General features: G+C 40.8%; 1 protein-coding gene and 1 long non-coding RNA gene across 18 annotated transcripts in view; both read left to right on the top strand.

Annotated features, from left to right (window-relative positions):
• The window catches only part of CCDC91 (coiled-coil domain containing 91), a 336,822-nt gene that overhangs the window by 289,923 nt on the left and 19,929 nt on the right, over nucleotides 1-26,970 (top strand). The window lies entirely within an intron of this gene.
• LOC310892359 lies at nucleotides 21,106-26,936 on the top strand. The gene is made up of 2 exons (XR_014578064.1): nucleotides 21,106-24,146; nucleotides 26,858-26,936. It is a non-coding gene; the product is annotated as an uncharacterized lncRNA (long non-coding RNA).

Below are 26,970 nucleotides of genomic sequence, written 5' to 3'. Positions count from 1 at the left end.
AGCAGGGAGGTCGCCTCTCAGCTCCTTTTCTCCGGACTAGGCAACCCAAGTGTCCTCAGCCTCTCCTGATAGGACATGTCTGCCAGCCCTCATACCAGCTTTGTTGCCCTCCCCTGGGTGCTATCAAGTAACTTAGCGCCCTTTTTGTATAGTGGAGACCAGAACTGCACACAATAATTGAGGTGACACTGCACCAATGCTAAATTTAGTGGGAGAATCCTTTTTACTGGATGGCTATGCTGAGTTTAATGCACCCCAAAACGTAGTTTGCCCTCTCTGTTACCAAGGTACGCTGGTGCCTCATATTGAGCCTACAAACAGAACAGGATAATACTGTTTGCAATGAACATATGTTATACAACTGTAGCCAAAATAAGAAATATGCTTCTAGGCTTCCCAAATAAATAAATAAATAAAATAAAGCCCTTGATATTTTGCAAGCTTATTATTTATTCTTTTGATCTCATCCAGAGAAATAGATCAGTGCATCCACCTGTAGAAGATATAGCTAACTGTAGTGATTCAGGAAAAAAAAATGCACTTCAAGATGCTGGAGTTAGGGCTAGTAATGGTAGTAAGTGCATGCTCTACTAGATGTAGGAGTCAAGGTGTTGGCAGTGGGGTGGCTGCAGGGGTTGCCTCTGTGAGAAGAGGCCAGGATCTGCTTTGTGCTTATGCTGAACACAGCTGATTCCAGTGGAGCCATTGCAGGACACAGCTGAAGCCATCAGCCAAGCTGGTGGCACGCTGGGAAAACATCTCTCTTCAACACTAGTGATGGGCCCTGAGGCCCCAGCTGCCCTGAGTTGGAGGACCATGACTGAAGGAATGATAAACTCCCAGTTAACCCCAGACTTGTGCAGGATTTGCTGCTCCACCTGGACTCATGTAAGTCCATTGGTCCTGATGGGATTCATCCCAGAGTACTCAGAGAGCTGTCTGATGTCATCATGGGACTCCTCTCAATTATTTTTCAATGGTCTTGGGAATCCAGAGAGGTCCCAGTTGAGTGGAAGCTGGAAAATTTGGTCCCAATTTTCAAGAAGTGCAAGAAGAAGATCCTGGCAATTACAGGCCTGTCAGTCTCACTTCAGTGCCTGATAAAATTATGGAGAAGATTATTCTGGGAGTTATTGAAAAACACCTGAATGCAGTCATTGGTCAGAGCCAACATGGGTTCACTAAAGGAAGGTTATGTCTAAAAAACTTAATTTCCTTTTATGACAAGATCACCCAGCTAGTTGACCAAAGGAAGCCAGTTGATGTAATCTTTCTGGATTTCAGTAAAGCTTTCAATACTGTCTCTCACAGTATCCTTCTGGACAAAATGACAAGAATACAGTTGGATAAATAAGATGGCTGAACAGCTGGTTGACAGGTCGGGCCCAGAGGGTTCTTGTAACTGGGGTAATATCAGGCTGGTGAACTCTCACTAGTGGGGTTCCCTGGGGCTCCATTTTAAGGCCAGTCCTCTTCAATGTTTTCATAAACAATTTGGATGAAGGAACTTGAAAGGTTTTTGAGCAAGTTTGCAGACGATGCCAAATCGGGTGGAGCTGTTGACTCTGTCAAGGGTGGTTAAGCCTTGCAGAGAGATCTTGACCAATTAGAGAGCTGAGTAGTCATCAACAATATGAAGTTTAACAAGAGCAAGTGTCAGATTCTGCACCTGGGAAGGGACAACCCTGGCTATACATACAGACCAGGGGATGAGATGCTGGAGAGCAGCCCCACAGAAAGGGGTCTGGGGGGTTTGGTCAACAACAAGTTGAATGTGAGCCAGCAGTGTGCCTTGGCAGCCAAAAGGGCCAAGAGTATCCTGGGTTGCATCAAGTACGGCATTGCTAGTTGGTCGAGGGAAGGGATTGTCCCGCTCTACTCTCTGCTGGCATGGCCTCACCTTCAGTACTGTGTGTGGTTTTGGCACCACAATATAAGAAAGATATAAAGCTGTTAGAGAGTATCCAAAGGAGGGTAACAAAGATGGTAAAGGGTTTAGAGGGGAAGACATGAGGAGTGGCTGATGTCCCTTGGTTTGTTCAGCCCTGAGCAGAACAGGCTGAGGGGAGGCCTCGTGGCAGCCTGCAGCTCCCTCACGAGGGGAGTGGAGGGGCAGGCGCTGAGCTCTGCTCTCTGGGGACAGCGACAGGACCCGAGGGAATGGCATGGATCTGGGACAGGGGAGGGTCAGGCTGGGTGTAAGGGAAAGGTTCTGTACCCAGAGGGTGGTCGGGCACTGGGGTAGGCTCCCCAAGGCAGTGGTCACAGCACTAAGACTGCCGGAGTTCAAGAAGCATTGGTACAACGCTCTCAGACACATGATCTGTTTTTTTTTGGGTGGTCCTTTGGAGACCCAGGAGTTGGATTCAATGATCCATGTGGGTCCCTTCCAACTCGGATATTCTACAATTCAATGATAAGGAGTAGGACAGTATGTTCCAGGTGCCAGAGAAGATATTTCTCCATAGAGAGGATAATGTTGGAGTATACAGCCACACTGAAGCCTGTGGAGTATCCCCATGCCAGAGGTATTTGCTATATGGGTATTTGCTGAAGGAATTGTCATCCATGAACCCGCAGTGGAGCAGGTTTGTCTTGAAGGACTGCAGACCATAGAAGGACCCACACTGCAGCAGAGGAAAGTCTAAAGAGGGAGAGGCAGAAAGGAGCTATTAGAGAATCAAGGCACAACACCTAAACCCATACCCCTGCTCTCTTTAGTGGAGGAGGAAATGAAAGAGTGAAACAGCTTGGGAAGGAGGTGGTGGTGTGGAAGATGTTTTATTTTTTGTCTCTGTTTCTCAACATCGAAAGCAATTTTAATTTGCAATAATTTATTTCCCAGGTCAAGTCTGGCTTGCTCATGACAGTACCTGTCTTTATCTTGGCACACAGATTTTTTCATTTTTTTTTTCTACCTCCATTCTGTTCAGGAGAGGGAGTGAGAGAATAACTTGGTGGTCATCTGGCAGCTAGCCAGGATCAACCCATCAGAGAGAAAATCTGTAGAGAGAGTTCAGCACTGAATTTGGAGCCTCTTTGACAGAACTTGTTTAAGTGGATGCCCACTCCAGTCATGTCAGTGGAGCTGGAAAATCAATGCAGGTCTCCCACGCACTTTCCTCATCTCAAAACTTTGTTATTGTCAGCAAGACCGAGAAGCATAAGAATGGAAGGAAGGGGGAGATGAGAGAAAGACCATAGTCTAGAGGAAGAGGTTGGTGTGTAGTTGCAGTGGTGAGGAAAGACTGCTCTCAGGATGCACATACTTTGCTTATGAGAGTTCCAGCAGTGTGAGAGAATGGCAAACTTACAGAAAATGGAGTGAACTCAACTAGCTTTCAGATACTGCAATGTTAGAAGACTGCATGAGAGAGCACAGAAAAAGGGGGTAGCAAAGCAGCTGCTAAGAGAGGAATGAGTAACATTGGGAGCTGGTACCACAGAAATCAGAAAAGTAGGGACTGAACTAAACACAGGAGTGCAAGGGTGTGATAATGAAGATCAGAAACAGAGATATAGGAATAAGGAACACTGAAAAGAACAAAAATGATGGCTAGTGAAATAAAATCTTGAGAAGACTTATCAGAAAGAAAACACAAGTAGGGACCATTCGTGTGTAGAGCTAGGGCTCAGGAGGGGAGGACAAACTTCCATGTAACATTTGTTTCAACACACACTCTATTAAAGTTGGAGAGTGGTGCTGAAAGAGATTTAAATAGAGTTGATTTCCTGAGCTTGTAATGAGCCCATGCACTTTGGGTTTGGCTGATTTTTTTTTTATTTTTTTATTTTTTAAGTTTAGTTTAGTTTAGTTTTGTTTTGTTTTTCCACAGGAAGAAGTAATAACATTTTTCAAACCAACTGTAGTTCTAGTCCAAATCAGTTTTAAGATTCTAGTTTGGAAATTACAGGATCAAATTCTCACAAGCCTTCTCAAGAGATTATGGCCCAGCAAAGATTAAGGTATTTCTGCTGTCTTGATCTGGATCCAGAAATTCCTTCCACTTTTTAGTCTTCTTTCCAACCAGTGCTGTTAAGGTGCATTTGAATCAGAAGATTAGACTCGCAGCAGTTGTTTTTCTCTCTCCTTTGTCCTCTTCTCTCCTCCCATGTCTTAACCCCCACAACTTGCCAAGGTTTCACTCCGTCCAGTCTATAACTCACTGCCAAAAAAAAAAAAAAAAGAGAGAGAGAGAGAAAAGAAACAGTTCACCCTTCTGGTTTTTAATAAGATCAGATTTTGAGGCTTTAGTTTTGACTCAAGTATATTTGAGGTAAAAACCACTCCACTTTTTTTTTTTTTTTTTTCTTCCTCAGTCTTAAAAAAATGATGTTGCTTTGGTTTTGTGGTAAAAAGGAGATTAATGTCCTTGTGTATTCTCAATAACAAACATTTTCTTTTCTTTTTCTGTTGCATTCAGTTTTTGCATTGATTCTGGCCACTGTTAGACTAAATCTACCGGGCTAGATTGATAGCTGGTCTTAAGCCAGCATGTTTTTTTCCTATGTTTTGAAGTGTTCCTGCTGACTTCTGTTTTGTGACATGTTTTTGGATTGCTATGGTACAATGCTGTCAAGCAAAAATATAATTGTTTGATTTTATTTCCATATACTGTCAAAAAACTTCACAAGGTGGCCCTGAGCTTTAAACACAGGAAGCACAAATATATACACACACGCAGAGATACACATTCATCTGTCATAGTTGTTGTCACATTGAGCTAATCATGCAGTCCATTCAGAAAGCCGTAGTTGAAGACAGAGGAGGAGTTTTGCAAATCAAAGCTTCTCTGTAGACTCACTTGAGCAGTGACTCAGTGGGTAGTCATTGTAAACAGACTAATTTGTGCCTCAGTTTACTCTGCTGTAAAAGTAGAAGTTCATTCAAGTGTTTAGAAGCTGAAACGGTATTCTGAGAACATAATGAGGTGCTTTCTAATTTAGGTGACTATTGATAATCATCATTTTGACTGTCTCCCCTGAGAAATAAACTAATTCATGTTTGGGAAGCTGCCACTCCCACCAACAGTACCCTTCTTCTCCACCATCTTAGGTTGATTTTAAGGGACTTTCTTGTTTTGTTTAAACTGTAAAATATGAAGTACAAAACACCATTGAAGCAAGATAATTTGTTAGTGAGTGTTAAGAAAGGTAAAACTGTCCAAGTCTTCTTTGGGAAACATTTTCTCCATCAAAAATTTTGCGTCTTCTTTTTACTGGGGAAGGTAAAAAGCAAGGGATTTAAGGGGTAGGTTGTATGTGGATGTAATTATTAAACTTTAGTTTCATGTCTATTTTTGACCTGCTCAGAGCTACTCCGTGGTGATACATAAACAAGAAGTGACCAATTATTCATGTGAAAAGAGGTTTCATGAATCACAGGAAAACTGTAAATTATGTGGAAAAAAACATTTTGCACTCTTTTAAGGATATAATTATGACAGCATGGAATGGTTGTAAGAACGTTGGAGATTCTTTTTGATAAGATTTGGAGTGGAGTGGGAGAAAGGGTTCTGATAGTCCTGAAACTTCTGTCTAGATGTAGACTTCTGTTTTTAAGGAGAAAAAAAAAAAAAAAGCACAGAAAACAAACAAACAAACAAACAAATTTAGCTGCCTGCTCCGGTATGGCTCATTGAAGTATGTGCCAAGTATGTAAATGAAACCCTGGCAGAACTGGCAAGCCTGCAGAAGGTCAAACCCTGAAATGTATGTTGTTTGTTAGCAGTGTCTCTAGCAGAACACCAGGAGAATGGTGTGTGCAGTGCCATCAGTTGTTACAAGATGAAATAACTTTAAGCAGTACCACATCTCTGTCCCCAGGAACATATTTTTGCTTCTTTGGTGGTACGTTGTAGAGGAGGATGGTTTTTTTCAAGTACAGAGGAGGAAGCTATTCGTAAAAGACAACCTGCATTGTTTGGATTGTTCCTTGCTTGATGGACTTAAGTTCCACCCTCCTGCACTGAAGCCAATTGGCATAAGCATCCTTCCCCTCTTTTGGCCGGACCTTGCAATTGCCTCTGCCCAAGGATAGATTTGTACTGAAGCAGGGTGCCATTGACTTCACTCAACGTCCAAGATGGCACATATATATCCACTAGCCCTAGAAAAGACAGTAGGGCTGGGAAATTAATGCTGGCAAATAGCTTTTAGGTAAAAAGTGACTGTTTTTTCCCTTCTGCTTTTAATGAAATCACGTCAACAAAAGTCAGCACTTGCCTTCATTGCCTAGATCTCATTGGCTTCATGATCTGCCACAGAAATCCATCATCTGTTTTATTCCCTGTATTCATCTAGAGAATAATATCATGTAGCCCCACCGAACTACGCAACAGAAGGAAGAACACAGCATCTCTAACACTGTCAAAGCTGTTTGGTTCTCAGACACTTTGCTGGTTCGTACTGTTGTGTTAGCCACCGAGACTGTGGTGCCTGCCTGAAATGCTGTTACAGAATGCACTATCCAAGGAACAGCCTCTATCTGCTGCTTAGAAAGCTGAGTGGCAAATCTGACACAGCAGTGTGTGATTCTGGAAATGTCACTCTATTGACTTTATGAGAAAAAACAGACACCCTGTAGAAAGAGCTTTCATAATAGCCTTCCTCAGGCACCTAGAATCCACAAGGATGAGGTCAGAATGGACAGGGAATATGTAAGACTTGAATCCTACCACTTGGCATGAAGTGGTGAAGAGAGAAGGAATGACTTTAGTCTTAAACTGGGACTTGGTAACACCCAATTTCTGGATTTGAAAGAAAAATTCTTGTGCAGAAAGCAAGGCGTGAAGAACTACACCTAAACAGGACAGTCAAAAAGTTGCCAAAGTTCATGTGGTCTGCTGCTTTACACCTGTCTTCAGAAGCTGCACTTTTTTCTTCTCATTGCTTTGTGCATTGGATGGCTCACCATAATTTTGAACAGAGGGTGTAAAGTTCCTCCTATCAAAGTAAATTAAATATTTCATTGATTTTGTTTTATAGCCTGAGGTGGGATGACTGCACAGGGTGCTGGTGGCTAGACAAGCAGACCCATTCTGTGAACTCCTTTTTGCAGAGAGTGGTGACGGGGAATGAGAGGAGGGGCTGGCTCATGCTGGATGGGTGGAGTCCTGCTGCTAAAAATTACCCCTTACATAAGTGGTACCAGCCTTTATGTCATGTCACAAGTAGGGTGCAAAAGAGCCAAGATGCGCACCAGTCCCCGCTTTACTTTTTGTTCATTATCATCATTCATCAGGTGCCGTGTCACACTTAATATTTTCCATCTGCTTTTGGCCATATGGTCTGGTACTGCTCAACAGCAGAAACCTGTTGATTCGGGACTGTTATCTACTACTGGCTGGCACACCAAACTAGAGGGTGACTTAACTGTGGTAGAAGACAGACAGAATTGTTTCCAATGTACACCTAAGGAGGCCCTCAGTAAAACAAACATTGATTTTGGAGTGTTTTTTTGTTTGTTTGTGGTTTTTTTTTTCTTTTTTTTTCTTACCTGCCTGCTGCCAATAGGCTGTAAATGGGATCCTTATATTTTTCCTTGTTGATACTAACACATTTTGGAGCTCATTGGCAACCTTTAAGCCAACAGAAGTTGCTGAGTATTGCTAGAAACCACACAATCTTAAGAACAAATGAGGTCCATACCAGTTGTTGCAGACTGGTTAGTATGAATAAAGGTACTACAGGCAATGCTGACATCCATGGGTGGCCTGTAACTTCTAATCTACCAGGTTCATCTTGCCTTCATGGACTAAATCCCAATATTATAAATCATATAGGTATGACTTGCTTCCTGGAGCAACTTGTTTGCTTTATTTATTTGGAAAATATCAGTAACAGCACTCACTCACCACAGTTTCTTTTTCTGCCGCTGAATTTGCCATAGCTGAGGCTCACTCAAGAATGTTTAGTCTTAACAGGATGTGATTTCCCCTTGTGATTTGTGAACCACATTCTGAATAGATGTGCTGGTACTAAAGCGTGGTAAATACATTTCCAGATAAAATGTTGGTATCTCAGAAATGACCTACTTCTCTACAGACTGAATGCCACAGGTTTGAGGCAGTCAATCTGAAAGAGTCTGGATATCCTGTCCCCTCCTCACCTCCCCCCAGTTTTAAGATCAGCAAAACATTTAGAACAGAAAACACCCTATTTTTAGAACAATAACACAGTCTGGGTATTATTTATATTTAAATTAAAACCAGCTTTTAGGCCTTCAACTAAACCAGAACATTACTGTTATTTAAGGAGGAAAAAAATAGAAAAAGGTTTAAAATATCTTAATTAATTTGAACCTGACATGGCATGCTCAGAGGAAAAACATCAGCACCCTGAAATGGCTACTCACTGTAGGAAGCTGGAGAAAAAAATGGTGAGGTGCACTATGCATTTATTCAAAAGTAGCTGCCAGGGCAAGGTTTACAGAAGTCACGTGTACTCTTCGTGGCAAGGCAATAGTTAAACATTGCTTGGGCTGAGTCAAATGCCCAGTGGTGCCTGTTTGGAAGATTTTCCTTTGAGTCACTTTGTTTGAAATGTAATAAATGGCTGGTCAGTCTGTTGTTAGAGCCTCTGTAGTTGCTGCCTGGAATACTAGTCCAAAATGTTTACTCCACAGAGGTGTCTCATAAGTGGTATCTCTTACTCATATCTGTCATTTTTTTAAGAGGGGTAATTTGAACTTTCTCTGTTGTTTTGCTCACATTTAGCAGATGTTCAGACAAGCAGGGGTGTTTCCTTCATTCCCCCTGCATATTCTTCCAAGGTGAACTTGGGGCCAGATTCAATGGCAACTGAAGTGAATGTAAAGACAAATTCAAGACAGGAATATTCAGAACAAGAGGACATTTCCAGTACATCCAAAGGCCCTATGAAAAAGTGAACAGATCAATGTTTCTGCTGACTGGTCACAGGAAAGGGTCAGTGAGAGGTCCAGATCTATTTTAGGAGATGCTGTCAAGGAAGTCAGTAAGTAAAAGGCATGACATAACAATCCCTGATATTTTCAAAATCCCAGATTCATGAGGTGTAAATATACTTTAGTGGAGTTTTTGAAAAGCCTGGGACATACTGGAGGCAGAGGAGGCTCAATACGATTTATCATTTGCTAGATCCTTAAACAGCCATCCAGCTGTGGTCCTTCAACAGCCAAAACTCCTGCCAAAATACTCCTGCCAAAAACTCTGTGCAGTCCGAAAATGAAGGAGGGTTGGAAGAAACATGGGGCTGGTGTGTCTGACCTAAAACTCCATAGTATCCAAACTGCCAGATCCTTTTGGTTAACAAATCCTGGAGTGATGGTGAATTGGGGTTTGTGCTGGTCCATGGTGCCTATTTGAACGGAGGAAGAGGAGAGCTCCAACAGCACGGGAGGCATCAAGGCCTGGGATGCTCTTTAGCATGCACAGAAATAGGTATCACCCTGAGTCAGCTTCTTAGACTCAGACCCCTCCTACATCTAACTACATGCCTGACTGCCTGCTGGACAGGCTTTAGGACTAAACAGCAGACTATTGTAGTCCTACTAGGCCTCTGCTACCTCTGCTTCCAGATAGGAAATCTTCTGACTCCACAATAGCATCACACAACATCTAATCTAGTTGGATTGATTTAGATCAGGTGGTCCTCAAATCAGTTTATGTTATTTCTATTTACCTGCTGGCTTAAACAGTTTTCACTGAGAGGTTATTTCAGGTTATCGTTCATATTGAGTTGCTCTTATAGGCATTGTTTTCAGAGAAGCTTCGATTTTTACATTATTCCAGGAAGTGTATTTTGATTAACTGTCCTTTTCAGGTGATAAAGTACTGGGGAAAGAACCACTCCATTTTCCAGTGAAAATAGTGCATATTTTTCGAAAGGATTAATTTTTCTTTTGTCTTTTAAAAATGCTATTTCTTCTTTATGCTGTTGACTAGGACTAATCTTTATGGTTTTGATTACTTAAAACATTGTGACAAACTTTGCAGGTGTAGCAGATGCCAGTATTGCACTTAACCTGGTCTGGCAGTTACAGCATGGGCTTGACATTAGATATCAGCTGGTTCAGATGGCAAATGCTCTCCTAATGCTCATTCCAAGACCTGTTAGAGTTATGACCTGCCAGGGTTACAAGAGATCATGAGTTAGTGTTGGTTTACATAAGGACTCCAGAGAATAAACAGAAAGTCTTCATGTGAAAAGATCTTGGAAAGTATCGGTGGGAAAACGCTGGGGTCTCTCCTGCTGTCCGCTCTGAGAATAATGGGGTGCTGCAGTCTTGCTGAGAGGGAGATTGGAGACCCCTGGCAGTATCCCAGGGTCATACCCTGAGGGCATACTAGCACCACAAGATTACAATTTTTCTCTAGTACTTTGTCCCTGGAATAAAGCTGGAATTATATCCTGTTAAATACTGGGCAAAGAACTTGTGTGAAACCTGTACTGTGGGGTAAGGGCTGTCATTGGTGATAAAGCACCCTGACATCCTGAAAAACCCTCATTTGACATAAAATGGTAGTTTGTTTGGGAGGATGGAGTGACTGAAAATATCTTCTGTTGGAAGGTTTGCTTAGAGGATGCAAATTTCTCTGTCGTCTCATGATCATGCCCCAATAGCTTCTCCTCTTCCCCACACACTTCTTTTTAAATCAACCAACCAACCAAATGACAGAAAATACGTATCCTGTCAATTCTGCATTTTAGTAAAACTTCTATCAATTAACAGGATGCAGTTGTGACTTCATCTGGCAAAGTATAAAAGACGATTCAAAAAATGATATTTAAAACAGTGACATTTAATTGGTAGCTGCCAGAGGAGAACACACACAAACTTTGTTTAAATATGATCTGATTTCCAGCATGAAGGAATCTAGAGATGTTTTGACATATTTACATTATGTAATGGAAGTGAAATAATAGGAAGTGAAAGTCATTTAAAAAACAAAACAAAACAAAACACCCATTTTTGTTTATACTAACCAGACAAAATTTAACACTGCATTAATGCTATATTCCTCTTTTCATTTCCATAGTTCTGTCCTATGCTTCTGTGTTTACATTCCAGTTAATTTGGGTTAGCTTGTGGTGAAAGTCAATTGCCTCATTGTCCTTTTAGTCTAAAAACAGCAGTATAATTATAAAATACTGATTTATTAATGAAACATCTTAAACTTCCAAGAGTCATTACCAGGCATCCTACGCATGCTGCAGGATTGCTTACCATCTTGTGTATACATAGAGAAAAACATCAGAAAATATGGTTGCATAAATCTGACATTCTGGAAGAATATGCAATGGGGATAACAGCTCTAGGGTTGGCTGAGCTATACTTAAGGACAAACTTGAGATACTAGAGTGGGAAGAAGGAGGCTCTCCATCTTCATGTACCCCCAGCTTTAAGTGATACTTATGTGGGGGTAGGAATGAGTTTGTATGACATTTAGAGCAGCTTAAAAGTTTTGTTGAATTATTTTGGTGCAAATGCCCTTTTTGGTGTCTGCTGAGGATAGTCAGAAGGCAATGTGCTTTAATGCCCTTCTATTTCTAGTCTCATCCACTGCTGTATCCACATGACTCCACCTAGCTGGCAAGTCTGATAGGTTCTCCATTAATGACTTTGTTTGTGGGAAGGCCTTAGCTTTCCTTAGAGCAACTACTGTCCATCTTGTTCCACGAAGGGCAACATTGAAAAGGGGACTGTTCTAGCATGTTGGTCGGGGTCTGATATGTTAAGTTTGAAACCAGCAAGGGTAGAGAGCAATAATGAAAGCTTACTTACGTTTCATAGTCAGCCATACTTCACTAATACCTCAATAACATATAATATTTGTATTGTTAACACTGGGAATCTAAAGAATGATCTCATGCCCAGAGAGGAATTCAGATCTCTCTGACCAATGGTTTACAAATATTTGTCAAGTGTTGATTCAAAGGATCATAGAAAGTGCATGAAACGATCATTGCCTTTATGCTGCAGGAAATAGGGTAACAAAGGAAGGGTTGGTTGAGGCAGTTTCATGGTCAAACCCCCTGTTGGAAGCAGAGAAAAAATGCTTAGCATGCAAGGTAGTGAGGTAAGGGAAAAAAAAAAAGGGAATGAAAAGGGAATGGTGGAACTCCCATCACTTCTTGGGAATTGGTTTTAATCTCTGACCTTCTAAGAATTTGAAGTAATCCCCCAAAATTTAAATTAGAGAAGATATACTCCTACTTATGGGGAACATTTGATTACAAAGTTTGATTCTAATGACTTCTGCTGTGGTCCATAGATTTTTGCTCACTTTCAATGTTGAACATGATTATAAGTTTATAAAACAGTTTCTAAAGGCACTCCCTATTTCACTGAATCTCTGTTTCTTGGTTTCGTTCTAATTTTTCACTTTTGAACGTTGTCTTTGGTTACAGTTTCTAAAATCCAGTAGATATTTGTCAGGAATTGCCATGGAGAGGTATTCTGGTGTTTTTGGTTTGTTTGTGTGTTTGTCGTTGTTGTTGTTTGTTTTTGAAAGAAGGGGTGGGTGTTGAGGAAGAGTCATAAATTTACCCTTAACATTGGTGAAGGAAGTATCAAGTGTGCAAATCTCTCTCTCTCCCTCTCCTTTTGTGGTGGTTTTACTCGGGTGGGCGGCTGAGCTCCACCACAACCGCTCTCTCACTCCCCCTCCTCAAAGAGGAACGGGGAGAAAATACGATGAAAAGGGCTGAAGGGTTGAGATAAGGATGAGGAGATCGCACAGTAATTATCGTGATGGGCAAAACAGACTCAGCATAGGGAGATAGTAAGATTTATTGCCTATTACTAACAAGCTAGAGAAATGAGAAACAAAGGAAAGAAACCAAAAGCACCTTCCCCCCCATCTGCCCTCTTCCGCCTCCTCCCCCCAAGTGGCGCAGGGGAACGGGGGAATGGGGGTTATGGTCAGTCTATAGCGCTTCTTCGCCGCTGCTCCTTCTTGATCACTCTCGTCCCCTGTGCTGTGGGGTCCCTCCCACGGGATGCAGTCCTTGCCAAACTGATCCGGCATGGGCTTCCCACAGGCAGCAGCTCTTCAAGAACTGCTCTAGATATGGGTCCGTACTACAGGGTCCATCCCTCAGCAGCGAATTGCTCCAACCTGGGTCCCCCACGGGCCGCAGTTCCTGCCAGGTCACCTGCTCCTGCGTGGTCTCCTCTCCACGGGCTACAGCTCTAGCCTGGAATCTGCTCCAGCAGGGGTCCTCCACAGGCCGCAGTCTCCTTCAGTGCAGGTCCACCTGCTCCACCGTGGTCTCCTCCACGGGCTGCAGTGTGGAACCCTGCTCCACTGTGGTACTCCATGGGCTGCAGGGGGAGAACCTGCTTCACCATGGTCCTCCCCACAGGCTGCAGGGGACTTCTGCTCTGGCACATGGAGCACCTCTCCCCCTCCTTCTTCACTGACCTTGGTGCCTGCAAGGTTGTTCCTCACTCCTCTTACTCTCCCAGCTGCTGTGTGTCACAGCAGTTTGGGTTTTTTTTGTTTGTTTGTTTGTTTGTTTTTCCCTGTATTAAATGTGCTCTCACAGAGGCGCAAAACAACATCATTTATTGGCTCAGCTCTGGTCAACAGTGGGGCCTTTACCAAGCATGGGGCAGCTTCTAGATCCTTCTCACAGAAGCCACCCCTATGGCGCCCTGCTACCAAAACCTTGCCATGTAAACCCACTACACTTTTTTTTTTTTTTTTTCTTTTCTCTCTCCAGAAGACTAGAGTCTTTGAAAGGAATGAGAATCTCCTAATAATATCAGCAGAGTATAAATGTCCAGTACCGGCATTACACACACTCAGAAATGAATGCTGTCCTCTATGACCCACAGTTTATTTTCTGCAGAGCTGTTTCATAATAGTCAGTCCATATCATTGCATGAGGTTGTTCTGTCCCCGGTGCAATATTTTGTGCTTGTTCTTGCTGAACCTTGTGAGTATTTCATCAACCCAATTCATCAGCCTGTCCCTGCTGTTTAATCACAGATGCCCTTTGAGTAGCATCTCTGCCCTCAGTACATATAGTGTCTGATACAAACTACTCCTCTCGGTCTGGCCGCTAGCTGGACTTTGCAACATTATCACAACTCCTTGAGCCTGACAAGCCAGACAATTTTTCACCGCACTCAACCAATACATATCTCACCAATGTGATGATTAGGAGATTGTCTAAAAGATCTTACAGAAATGAAGGTATTTAACATTCACCACCCTCTCCTTGCCCCCAGTTTCAAGCACATCATCATAGAAAGCAATGAAGTTGGTCAGGTGTGATTTTTCCCTTGATAAATCCATCCTGGTTCCCACTAATCACCTTCTTAACCTTCATGTGTTTAGAAGAGTGGAGTCTGAGAAGATCTGTAACCTTCTCAAGGAGTGAGAAGGACTGAGGTTATGCTGCCTATGGCAGGGGGGTTGGAACTAGATAATCTAATATGCTGTCACTTCCAACCCGAGCCATTCTATGATTCTATGACCAGCTTGTTCCCTGGATCCTTCTTACACTTGGAGATAGGTGCAACAACTGTTTTTTTAACTGTTTTTTTTTGTTTGTTTTGGTTTGGTTTGGTTTGGTTTTTTCAGGCATTAGGAACCTTCCCTAATTGCCATAACATTTCAAAGGTAACAGAATTCAGCCTTGCAATGACATCAGTTAGCTCCTTTAGTATCCTTGGATGTCCTATCTAATCTGATGAATTTGTGCATGTCCAAGTGGGTTAAGTGATCCCTAACCCTTTTTCCTCTGCTGTGGGTACTGCTTCATGACAACAGACTGTATTAGGATGCTCTTATATTGTACCTGGGAGGCCTAAGAACAAGTCCTCAATGTGAAACCTAAGCCACAACATGCACTGAATGCCTCATCTTTTTGCCTACAGCTTATCAGTGAGTCCCTTGATCCACTGAGCAATGGACCCACACTGTTTTTGGCCTTTATTCCACCAACGCACAGATAGGAATAGCTGTCTTTTATCTTCCTTGTTGGTTGCAACTTCAGGTAGGCTTTGCCTGTGGCATGACTCCATTCCTATTCGTAAAGCTGATGCACACAGTGCATGTGTAATCGTACCTTTTTGCCATCTACCATTTACATTTTTTTTTGCTGTTTATGTTATCAAACCACACTGAGTCTCCAGAAAAAGAAGACAAAATAAAAAAAAAGAAGGTTTGTTGTGATTCAGTTAGTTCATTGATGGTTAAATGGCAGACCAGACTATAAACTATTTTTATCAGCTTTAGTGTCACTTCCTCCACCTCCAGGAATTCAATATATTCACCAGTTGAGCCACAGAGAGTTTTTTTTCTCTGTGTGACTGGTGACAGCCAGTAACACACAGACTCTAGCTGATGCTGTCAAAATGTTTTAATTTGCATGAGATGCTGTGAGACTGTGGCTGTACTGATTAGGGCCCTGAACCAGCTGGGTAAAGCCTGAAGTGGTTCTGAGCATACAGAAGCTGACCACCTTTAGCAAAATCCACCCTCTGGCCTTCAGTCCATAATCCAGTGTCCTTTGCAGTCCAGTTCTGACTCTGTCCAAAAAAGAAGTTTTCCCTGGTGTAATGGAAGTCCTTTGAAACAGCTCAGTAAAATCTTAGAAAGGAAGAGGAATCATCATGGTCTCTCTTAGAGGGAGTGAACTGCTTGACAAAACAAGGAACTGTCTTGAAATAGCAGATTAAAGGATATTATGATGTGTCAGTAAGGCAAAGGAGACCCCAGGCAGCTCTGATTTAGGCTCAGCTGTTAATCAAAAATTCTGGGAGGAATCCAAGCCTCCAGAGCTTGAACAGAAATAGAAAAGGCTGTTTTGTATTATACAAGCACATAAAGTTGTGCTAAAGGGGAAATCCAACCAGAAAAGGGCTTTTCTCCCTAACCAGTTTGTACCTTGTGCTGGACCAGTAAGAGGCAGAGTGCTGGGCACTTTTCTGGAGTAGATGACGTATTAACCTGCAGTATGTGTAGAGATACAGACATATTCCATGAATATTCTATTGAAAATCCTTTTATATGATAGTCAGTTTCTAATGACTTTCTCTCAGTCTTACACAGGCTAATTGTCACTTAGGACCTCTCTGTATCTATAGGTCTCATCCAAAACCCATCAAAGCCAATGTAAAGATTCTCTTTGACTTTACTGGACTTTGAATCAAGCCTATAAAACAACCTGACATCTGCAGTACATACTTAGGCCTTCATGAACCTTTTTTCCTTTTTTCCCTGAGGCTCCAGAACACCATTCTAACATCTGGAAACCTTCTCTTTCTTGGTGTTTCCCATTTGATATATGTTTTTTAACAGATTAAAAAGCATAAGCCTCAGGCCAATTGGGTCCTCTCTTGCTGTGTTAGTTCAGGTTCTGCTGCAAATCAGAACAGCAAATAACTCTTTTCAGACCTTACTCTAGTGCTGAGAAACTGGGACAGACTGCGTAGCAAAGGATAAGTTAGGTCTTTAGAGTCTAAGGAAGCAATATTGGATAGTCCAGAGAACAGAGGAAGAAAGAAATATATCATTGTCATCTCTCAAAGGATAGTTGAAGCTAATCTTTTCGAGCAAGTAAGAAAAAAGGTCTGTTGCTGAGTCAATGCACCTGACTCCAACAAAAGAATTGAGATGGTTTGCCTAGCATAAACATTGCTTGTCATTTTGGGCTTTCATCCTTTTTACTCTTCACTCCAACAGCTCTGAGAATAGGAAACCACCACTTCTGTCCACAAAAGCCTGACCACACATGTTCACAGCAGGAATTTTACAGGGTTTGTTTTTCAGGAAAGCAGCAAATGCTGCCTCCTTACATAACAGCAGTGGTGAAAGGGAAAAGGAAAGACTCTAAACCACTTGGACAAGACTGGGCTGAATTTCACATATTGAAAGTGGCCGTTGAAACATAAAATTTCCATTTGGAGAAGAAGATGGGAGCCTGATGATGTTGTCAGTAGGAGCAGGGAGGGGGCAGAGGGAGGGAGATATAGAGTGATTGATACACAGAATTTCCCCACCCCCAAAAATGGAGTGGTTAAGGATGAGGAGAACTGAAAAAAAAAATTGCAGGGAAAGCTTAAAGCTTAGGGAGAGGATAATACTTCTATAGTCCTTTCCTTTACTACTACTGTGGTCTTCATGCTATATATCTTTTGGTGAAGTGTGACTGGCTTGTCCTGAAGGCATGGTTTTGATCTAATGGCACTCACAAGTCTTGAGAGGGAAATAACTTACAGGTTGGAAAATGGGATCACTATCATGAAATAACAACCAGCCCCAAAATGATTGGTCCTTAAGTTTCCATTCATGGTCTCTAAGACAGCGCTCAGGCCACAGCAAAAAAGATCTGAGGCATGGCTTGCCACAAACACTCATTGAAATCCCAGCTAGCAGTCTGGCACTTTCTCTAGCTCACTTCTCCTGTCTCCAAGCCACTCAGCTATCTGCTGATCATGTTAGGCATGAACAGCATCCTGAACTCTCTCCATCTGGATTCTTGCATATGATTTTTAGAAAGACTCCAACACAGACTCTGTTCCTTTTCTTTGTTTTTGTTTCTGCTTTGTTATTTTTTCCATATCCAAATTCAGGGCTTAGATGTCACTGTGGTTGCCTTTCTCACAATGACACTCTCATAATTAATCCCTACACTTTAGAAGCATCAGTGCCTGGTTTAGGATACATCAAGATCTTAGAATATTTATGAGCAAAACTGTGCCTGCAGTTAAGGAGGCAGCATAGAAATCCTTGCCCTAAACTTCTCTTTATGCAGGGATTTGCAGAGAGGACCAAGCCAGAGTCAAATGAGTATTTCTAAGACTTAGATTTTCCCATGTTTTCTGTAACTGAAAGGTCATGCTGTTTTTTAAAGGTCTCTGCTGTTCCTGAGCTAGTCTCTTCTTCTCCAGCAACCTGTAGGGAAGTCATAATGTGTTTATGATGACATCCTTTTTGTGCTGTGGAAAGAATTTGAATGTCATGATTTCCACCTTATGACTGAAAAGATGGGCTTGGACTGGATTCTCACAATAACACAACCCTAAACTAGGTGGAATTTGAATCCCCAGATGAACTTACATATTAGGAGCCAAAGCTCTGTTTTCATCTTATATCTTAAAGTTTTTGAAAAAGTTCGGATCTAGGATTCTTTGGCTAAAATTCATGTCTAATGGTGGCTTCAATGACAGAAAGATGAGGTAGGAGATAAATAGAAACCCTAATTGGAACAAGTGGTAAGAAAACCTGCTAAATAACTATCTGCAATGAAGGAGCTAGCTTTTTGTCTGTCCAATCTGTCCAAACAACTCCCTCTGCAAAATTCACTAGCAAATAATTTATTTTCTATGTAGACTGTCGTTTTGCCTACCTACACAGGTCATTCAAGTGGCACAGCTTTTAACATCTCACCCTGTCATTTTTTAGGCTCAGAAAAAGCCCTCTGAATGAAAGAAGGACTTTAACTATTCCCTTTACAAATGGGAAAACCATTGTGGAGAAATTAAACAACAGACCTAAGTCACACTAGAAGACTGTGGCAGAATAGGAATTCACTATCCCTGTCCCTCTATACAAATGTCTGAGTGATGGTGTCAATCTGAGTGATGGTGCAAATGTTTCTGATGTTGTATGCCCAATGCTCATCTCAAGAGGGACATATGACCTGGTTGTAGCTTTTTCATTTTAGGGTCCACTTGACAGTGTTCAGCTTGCCTAGTAATGTTCATCATCCAAGATCTGTTTATATTAGAAGTTGGTACTTACCAAGATCCAACAGATTACATGTTTAGTCACACTCTTCTGGGTACAGTTCTCTACATCCCTTCTTTTACAGTCTTTCACTAAAGTTCATGGTCAAGTTCTTTACTTATTCAGTTCTTCAGAAAATCAAGCACTGGAATGATTTATATTAGATTTTGACGTTGTTAAAGAAGATAGATGCCCTGCTACCCATAGGGAGAGTAGATTTTGCTTTTCACTATTAGTAGTGCCAGGTAATCCTGAGAGCAAGTCAAGACATCTCATAATGGAGAATTATGGTGTACCACACTGAGAGAGAAAATATTTTTCCTGGCTTTAGGCAGCTAAAGGTCAACCTTTACACCTGGAATACAGAGAATCCATAGTCTTAATACCTTTTTCTCTTTATTTTTAGCTTTTCAGTAACTGCTTATCCTCAATAATACACTGTGGTTCTGAGCTCCCCAAGGTAGTGCGTTGTGTGTAGCAACAAAAGGTTTCATTTCATATCCAATAGATGGATTCCCATATTCTGAGGAAAGATCAGCGTTATTCTTGCCCATTCAATTTATGACTGCATCCATGTGTGCCCACCCTGTCTTTACAGACCTTTTGTCTAGACTTGCAACACCCACAGTCCACCTAGCAGCTGGTCCTGTCCCTGGCAATCCTCTCACTGGCTGCCTTCTGCACAGAGACATGTGTACACACGGGTGGGATTTTCTGACAGACAACTGTTCAAGGTGCCTCTTCCTATCACCTCAGAGAAACATGCACACACACCGCTGGCTCCCAGGCCACTTCACCCACTCTCTGGTTAATCTAACTTGTATTATTCACTAGTGATCACACACTACCACATGAACCCTGACTTGCTTTAGTTGCCAGCACCACTGACACACAGACCTTCTGACATGTTGTCCCCTCCCCAGTGGCTGGCATGCGGACCTCCATACACAAACATGCACGCAAAATACAAAGTGTGTCACCCCTAAGTGGAGTTATGAAGAAGGTAAGACAGACTGTACTGATTAAGTACAGGGAATGGCTGGACAAGTGTACTGACATGCAATTGTTACACGATGAGTCGCTTTTATCTCCTTTTTCCTCTATTTTCCATACTACTCCCCCCCCAAGCCACCTTGACCTCTCCCTTTCTCAGCCTTTGTTTCCTCCATTAAACGTTCTATGGTAAATTTGTGCAATCCAAAGAAACTCTTCCCCTGCTTCTGTAATACGCGCTGTACTTCCAGTCTGTGAGGTGATCCAGAAAGACGTTTCCATTGACACACATTAATGAGTATCAGTGCTGGACCGTATGGCTGATGCTTTCCTGTGACAGCCCCGGGATGAGGGCTTCTTTTTCTGATTGTTCTTTTTGGGGTGTCTCCACCTGCCACTGTGCCTCTCTGCTCCTTCATGCATGTGGGCATGAGCCCCTGATGGGCTGATGACTCCAGATATGGGCCTGGGAGCAGCCATGTCAGTGTGTTAGTTGGGTTTCCCCACAGTTCTTTGCCTCTTTGTGCATCTTCATGTCTGTGGAGAAGAGCTTTTATCACATAACCTGACAACAGGAATAAAACATTTTTAGTGCTACTACTTGTTTTAAAGGAGCTAACAGATGTAACATATGAAATAATGCTCTGTCTTGAGATCCTGTTCTCTCTTCCAAGGCACTTTGTTTCTTTGCCCAGTGTTATGGAGGCCTTCATACTGTACATAGATAAACTATTGATTACTTGTGCCAAAAGAAGACCATTACAGAGAGGCATTGCGCTGCCTCTCTTATGTTTCTCTGCTGAAACCAAATGATGTCTCTCCAGCCCAGACATTATTAGTAGTGTTATGTCATACCTCTGAATTAGTTAATTACAGCTTGGCCATACAGCTGGGACAAGGTGAAGGGTGTGCAGTGTTTGCACCTCACATGGCTCCTTGGGGTACGTGTTGCTTCAAGGTCAAAGATATTAGTCTAGATTCTTATTCTAACAACATAGTACATCATTCTCACAATGAAAATATGTTTTAGTATACATATTGTTTTTATCCCAAGTCTTTTATGTTGCAGGAAAAGGAACCTGGGACCCTATTCTTTATCTAAAGTTTCACTCTTTGAATGACTCTACACTGTAGTGTACTTTTATAATTCCTAGATACTAAAGATAGTTAAAACAGGGGTCAATTTTCAACTTTCCTGTTTGAATTTTGCCTTCCCTATTTTTTTTCTAAAAGATGTAATTTGTATAGGACACAAGTGATCTTATTTATTTGTTTATTTTTATTGGGATACTTTTTTTCTGTAAAATATCACACACATTTCTGGCTTATTCAACTTTCTATAAGAAAAATATGTAATATATTCTGGTGTCCCTGACATGTTATGTAAGTTTAAGATCTGAGCACAAAGACTCCATTTTGCAAAAATAAATGCATTCTCTTTCAACTCACGTCTGTAGGATATCCCAAATGTACAGTACTGTCTTTACTGTGCACTAATATGCAGCTGTGCAAGCCATGAACATATTAAGAAAACATTAATGCTCAACACACATCGTTGATGCATCAATTAACTTCTTTAGAGTTGGCCCCTCAAATGATTGTGAGTGCTTCCTTGTACAGAATGTTCCTTGCTTGCGTTTGGTGAGGGAGGCCAGCCAGAGGAACTTGCTGTTTATTTTTGAACCAATATAAAAGTAGACCAAGAGCAGACACCTCCTGCTGCAGGCTAGACCTTACAAAGAGGTCATCTTTGTTGCACATGGCTAAGGAATCATATCCTCTGCTGAAGATCAGGGCTATTTTTAGAAATAAGCTAGAACTCTTCATTCTTGAAATCGTTTTAATTTCCATCTGAAGAGTCAGACTGCATGGTTAGGGAAAAGAAGAAAGTCTAGCAGGCTGCAAAGCCACTGTGAGCTGTGTAAAAGGAAACCTGATGAAATTGCTTCTTGTGGTGCTGACAGAATTTTGTCCTGGCAGCACCAATGTGCTAATCACTATAGGCTGACAAAGAGCCATTGCCCAAGAGCAGCTCATAATAATCATGTAAATTTTACTTAAGTACATATGATTACAAGAAATTGCCCAGAATTTTAACAGACATTATGCTGCCCTGTTTATAGAACAGTATAGGTTTACTGGCTCCATTTCTCTACTGTAAATGAAAGCCTGAGGTCTAGTGAGTTGGGAGGGGGAGGAAAGGAAATGTTTTGGCTTCACAGTATATAACTGCCTATGGAATAATTTTAATGTACATTAAAACCTCATTCAGGTCTGCCACAGATGTAGTGAGTATAAACAATCCAGTGGAGCACCCTTTTCATCTAACTATTTCACATCTCTTAGTCTGCAGATTGCACTTCAGTGGATGGCCATCAATCTGGAGACACAAGAACTCTGATCTTGTTTTCTATGAGTAAAGTCAGTTTTTCACAGATTTCTAAAAACACTTGGGACAATTAATCTGACTCTTACATAATGCAGGCTATAGCATCTCACCCAGAAATTTCTGCTTCAAGCTTGGAGCTCTAGCTGACTGATGCCATATGTCCAGATCTGGGTTGGATTTCAAGTTCTAGCTGAGAAAGAAAGCACCTTAATCCCAATGGATGATTTAATTCCCTGTTCAAAAGACTCACAGCCTGCACTATGTCTAAATGCAGCTTCTGGTCACTGAATCTTATTTCTGTCTTATTCTGTTAGATTAGAAAGCTATCTCTGATCTGAAATTTAGTCTGTGATATTTCCAAACTAGTCTCAGACTGTGAGACATGTACTAGTAATATCAGGTCATTCTCTCGTCTCTTTCTAAACAGCTTCTAATCCTTCTATATTCTTTTGTCATTAATTTGGATAGAAGATTCCAAGAAAACTCTCCTTGGTGTGAGATAGAAAAGTAATATTCCTTTTCTTTTTTTTTCTACTCAATAGTCTCCTCCTTTTTTAACCAAAAATTATACCTACCTTGACAATCACATCTCACCAGAATTTACAAATGATCATTTGCTTCAATCATCATGTTTTTCAGAGCTACTACTTTGCGGTACTTGTTTGCTCATTTTAAAGTCATGATCTCCATTCTTTGTTCACAGGTTTTAAAATTCATATGTCTTAAGTGAGCCCACTTTATCTTTTGATCTCTGCTATTTTTTCTTTGGGTTAATATGATCTTCCTCTGACATTGTTTGTAGTTCTAATAACTTTATATATATAATAACATTATTTATCATTGTTTTATATATATTATATATATGTATATAATATTCTTTGAGATCAGTAATAAAGATATTAACATTCATCCAGAAAAGAGAGACCACAGAACAGTGGTAGAAACAACACTTGGTGATGATCTCCTTTTTTACAATTAAATATTCTAATCTGTTAACCTTTGATATGTTTAACATGAAGTACACAGATACTTTTACTACCAGTATTTACTCATTTTTTAGCTGACAATGTAGTAGCTCAAGGCTCTTCCAAATGCTTTAGACAGTACTAAAATATTATGTCTTCCCAATATTTTTAACCGTCACATCTGTAGTCTTTAATAGAAAGGAAATCATCAGAAAACAAACCTAAGCCTTTTACAGAATGATAGAATAATAGAATTATTTGGGTTGGAAAAGACCTCTAAGATCATCTGGTCCTTTAACCTAGCGCTGCTAAGTCCACCATTAAACCATGTCCCTAAACTCTAAATCTATGTGTTTTTTGAAGACCTCCAGGGATGGTGACTCAACTTCTTCCCTGGGCAGCCTGTTGCTTTCTTAATGAATAAAAGACAGATACATTGTATGCATTATACACATCTGCTTTTTCTTCACCGGGCTTGATAATTTACCAGCCCCTTTCAGCATTATAATGTTTCAGTTTAATCTCTGAAAGATCTAATTTGCTGCAGAGCAAATAACTGAGTGTTATTTCTTCCAAATGACCCCACAATGGAATAAGTGCCTTCATATAGTTCTATGAGTGCTATACTGAATTAGCAGGGAGTAGATGGGACTTGGGAGACAGCCAGGACAGGAACAGCAGACAGACAGTATGAGCTGGGGCTGAGGTATGTTGCAAAGACTATAGCAGACATGGTAAAAGTAAAACACAGAGAGGCATTAGAGAATGAATGGAAGGTCAGAGTCTGAAGTAGCTCCATACTGGGTTACCCTGGCACTGTCCAGGGGAAGTTAATGATCACCAGCAAGCTCTAATCACTTTATGACTTTAATTGGACACCTAAGCCATCACTGTTACTGGCACAAGTTTGACCTAGCTAAAAATAAAACCCCAGACAATCTATATGTCATCATCTACTATTTTAAGCAAGAATCCTGCTTTGGTCTTTGCCCAATGACATGAGTTCAGCTCTTGTACTGCCAGAAGGGAATCCTGAGGCTGGAGAATGTTTGGGGGTCGGCACTTTGACTGGTGAATTCATCAGAGGCAGCATGGATGTCCGGATGGCTTCTAGTGCTGCTGATAGAGCAGTTAAGATAGGAAGTTTGAAAACTATAAGCAATATTAAATAATAAATAAATAAAAGTAGAAAGAGCTCTTTAGGAGCACAGAAAAGGGTTGCTGCAAAATAAACAACTAGTAGCAAAGAATATGATTATTATACAGCTACACAATTCTGTGAAAATTCAGTTGTTTTTTTGTTTTTCAGTTCTCTCCAGAATTTAAACTGGAGGAATCCTATTCTTCTTCAGTATCTTTCTGCAGGAATATTTTGAAAGGTTACTTTAATTTTGAATCCCTAAAAAAAACATTCAAACTTTCAAACAGGGGCTAGATCTGTAGTGCCACAAGATACAAATTAGCTTTTGATGTTGCAAAAGTTAGGTTCTTGTCTTGCAGGTACAGTTATCAGTTAGGCTTGTTACTTGCTTTATGTCTAGAGACTCTATTCTTTTTCTACATGTGCACATGCATGTATGTGTATGAACTGTGTATACTCAAATTCACAGCCTTGTTTTCTTGGATCATACATGCACCCATGTAATGATAATCATTTGATTGGAAAGATTTCTATTCTAGGCAGGAACTTTAACTCAGAGAGAGAAGCAGATTTTTATTTTCCTATTGTTATTTTACTAAATTATGTGAATGTAGCACTCAGAAATAGCCAGACACTGTCTTGTTAGATGTTAGAGAGTGTTAGAAAGTGTTAGAATGAAAGAAAGATAGAAAAAAAAAGGTTCTGACATTAAAAACCTCTTAATTGGACAACTTATAAAACATGTTTTTGGGAGAAAGATGACCTGAGGATAAAAGAAAGGAAAGAGGAAGGAAATTAAATGCCACTGCTCCTTTCATTTTCAGATCATGTTAAAACAACTCTTTTACCTTAGGCAGCAGAAGCAGCTGGACACTGGTCAGAGGATGCAATAACTGATCTGTTATTCTTTTGTTGTTCTTTCTCCGTGTTGACAAGTGACAAGCAGGGATCTCTGGAGAAGAAAAAATATTTTATGCACTGTCTTTTCAAGGAAGGTTTGTGTTTGACTTCATGTTTATAATTTTCCTTCATTATTTGACTGATAGTGTTCTCGGGACCAGCCTGAAGAAGAAATACAAATAAATGATTCAAAAGATTTCATTTTTATCAGGAATTTTAGCTGTACATAGATTCAAGAAGTTATCTTTAAGTATAGGAAAATGTTTGCTTCCTGCTTGCTTTAGAGTGTATGGAAGCTCCCTTGTGATCTTGTTTTGCAGTATCTTAAGCAATATATGGAGATGGATATGTGATTGGAGCAAATAAATAAGGAGATGCCTTAGCTGCTCTACCTACATGTCTTAAGAATAGCTTTGCAACTTACATATACATAAGAGATGTAATGTTTAAGTTTCCTCTCAAATACCTTCATTCATCAGTCTTGTATCCACTATAAGCGCCTCAAAAGTCAGTGGAGGGAAACAGGAGATGCTAGAAAATGACTCATCACACTGGTTTTAGAAACCTCTCTCAGGAGGACTGAATCAGCATCTGGAAGGATCTACTTCTCCCCTTTGTTCATAGAGAGCATAGAGGAAAAAAAAATTATTCATTAATATATATCCAATTGATGATTTCTTGCCAAAACTGAGTTATTTGCACTATTTGCTTCGTTTTTCTGACTTTCCTTTTCATTAATTTGATATCAACTCCTCCTTCCTTGTATTGGCCAAGATAATTCACAGGCACACAAGACACTAACTGTTGCAGTTGGCTTCTTGTGTGTTGTTTTGGAAGGTGCAACAATTATATTCTGAAAATAAAGAAGACAGGCTTTATAAACCAGAACACACAAGGAAAAACCACTTTTCTTGAAAGGCTTGGCCACTGTCTATGTTGCCTCTTGACATAGTTACATAAAAGACATACTTTATTTTTCCACTTTCCGAGTCAGAAGAGCTTTGGAGAAATTCTGCAGTGGGCCTACTAAATGTATGGAGCTGGATTTCCAGTGAGACTTGAAATGCACCCAGAAATTTAAATTCTAACCTAAGATTTGTTTTGCAGAAAAGAAGTGGCTAAGATGGTAGCCAAGGAATCAGAAGACCTGGGTTCATTTCTTTGCTCTGTCACAGACTTCTATATGATTTTGCAAAAATTATTTGATCTCTGCATATCAGTTTCCTGTAGTAAAACCTTCTGGTTGCTTGTGAAGATAATCAGATCAAGAGGGATGCTCTGAAGCCAGAGCCCCTATGTCTGCTCAAGAAAAGTAGTTAGTTTTTAATCAAATGCTCTTTACATACACTGAAATTTGATCTTTGACAGCTTGGCTTGAAAGGATATCTCTCCTAAACTGCCAATGCCATTGTAAAGATTGAAATCTCAGTTGAGATTTCTTCTTGCACACTGACAGTTCCAGCTGCCACAGATCACTAGAACCATTTAGTAAACCTTCACTCTTTCTCACCTTCTCCCCAACTGAGAAAACCTAATTATCTCACTTGTATCCTGTGACCAATATCCTGTCACCCTGAAAATCTTTCTTAAAGGATGGTCATTGCAATAAGTCCAGTAGGCAGACATACAAATTGCTATGATACTTTCACAGTTTTTGTTAGATGAAGTTTCAATCAAACTTGAAGGTTGAGCTGCCTCTGTGTCTCTCCTCCTATCATGAGACTGTTTTTTCTTTCCTCAGTAAAAGGCAGAGGTGGGAGATTATAAAGGGAAAACCCAGAACAATCCGGACCCTGATGGAAAAGCTATTCTGTGACAAATTTTGAATATATGAAGAAGATCAACACTAAAGAA

Source organism: Anser anser (assembly GCF_964211835.1).
Source record: "Anser anser genome assembly, chromosome: 1".
Lineage (NCBI taxonomy): Eukaryota > Metazoa > Chordata > Aves > Anseriformes > Anatidae > Anser > Anser anser.
This window is presented reverse-complemented; position numbering and strand designations above follow the sequence as displayed.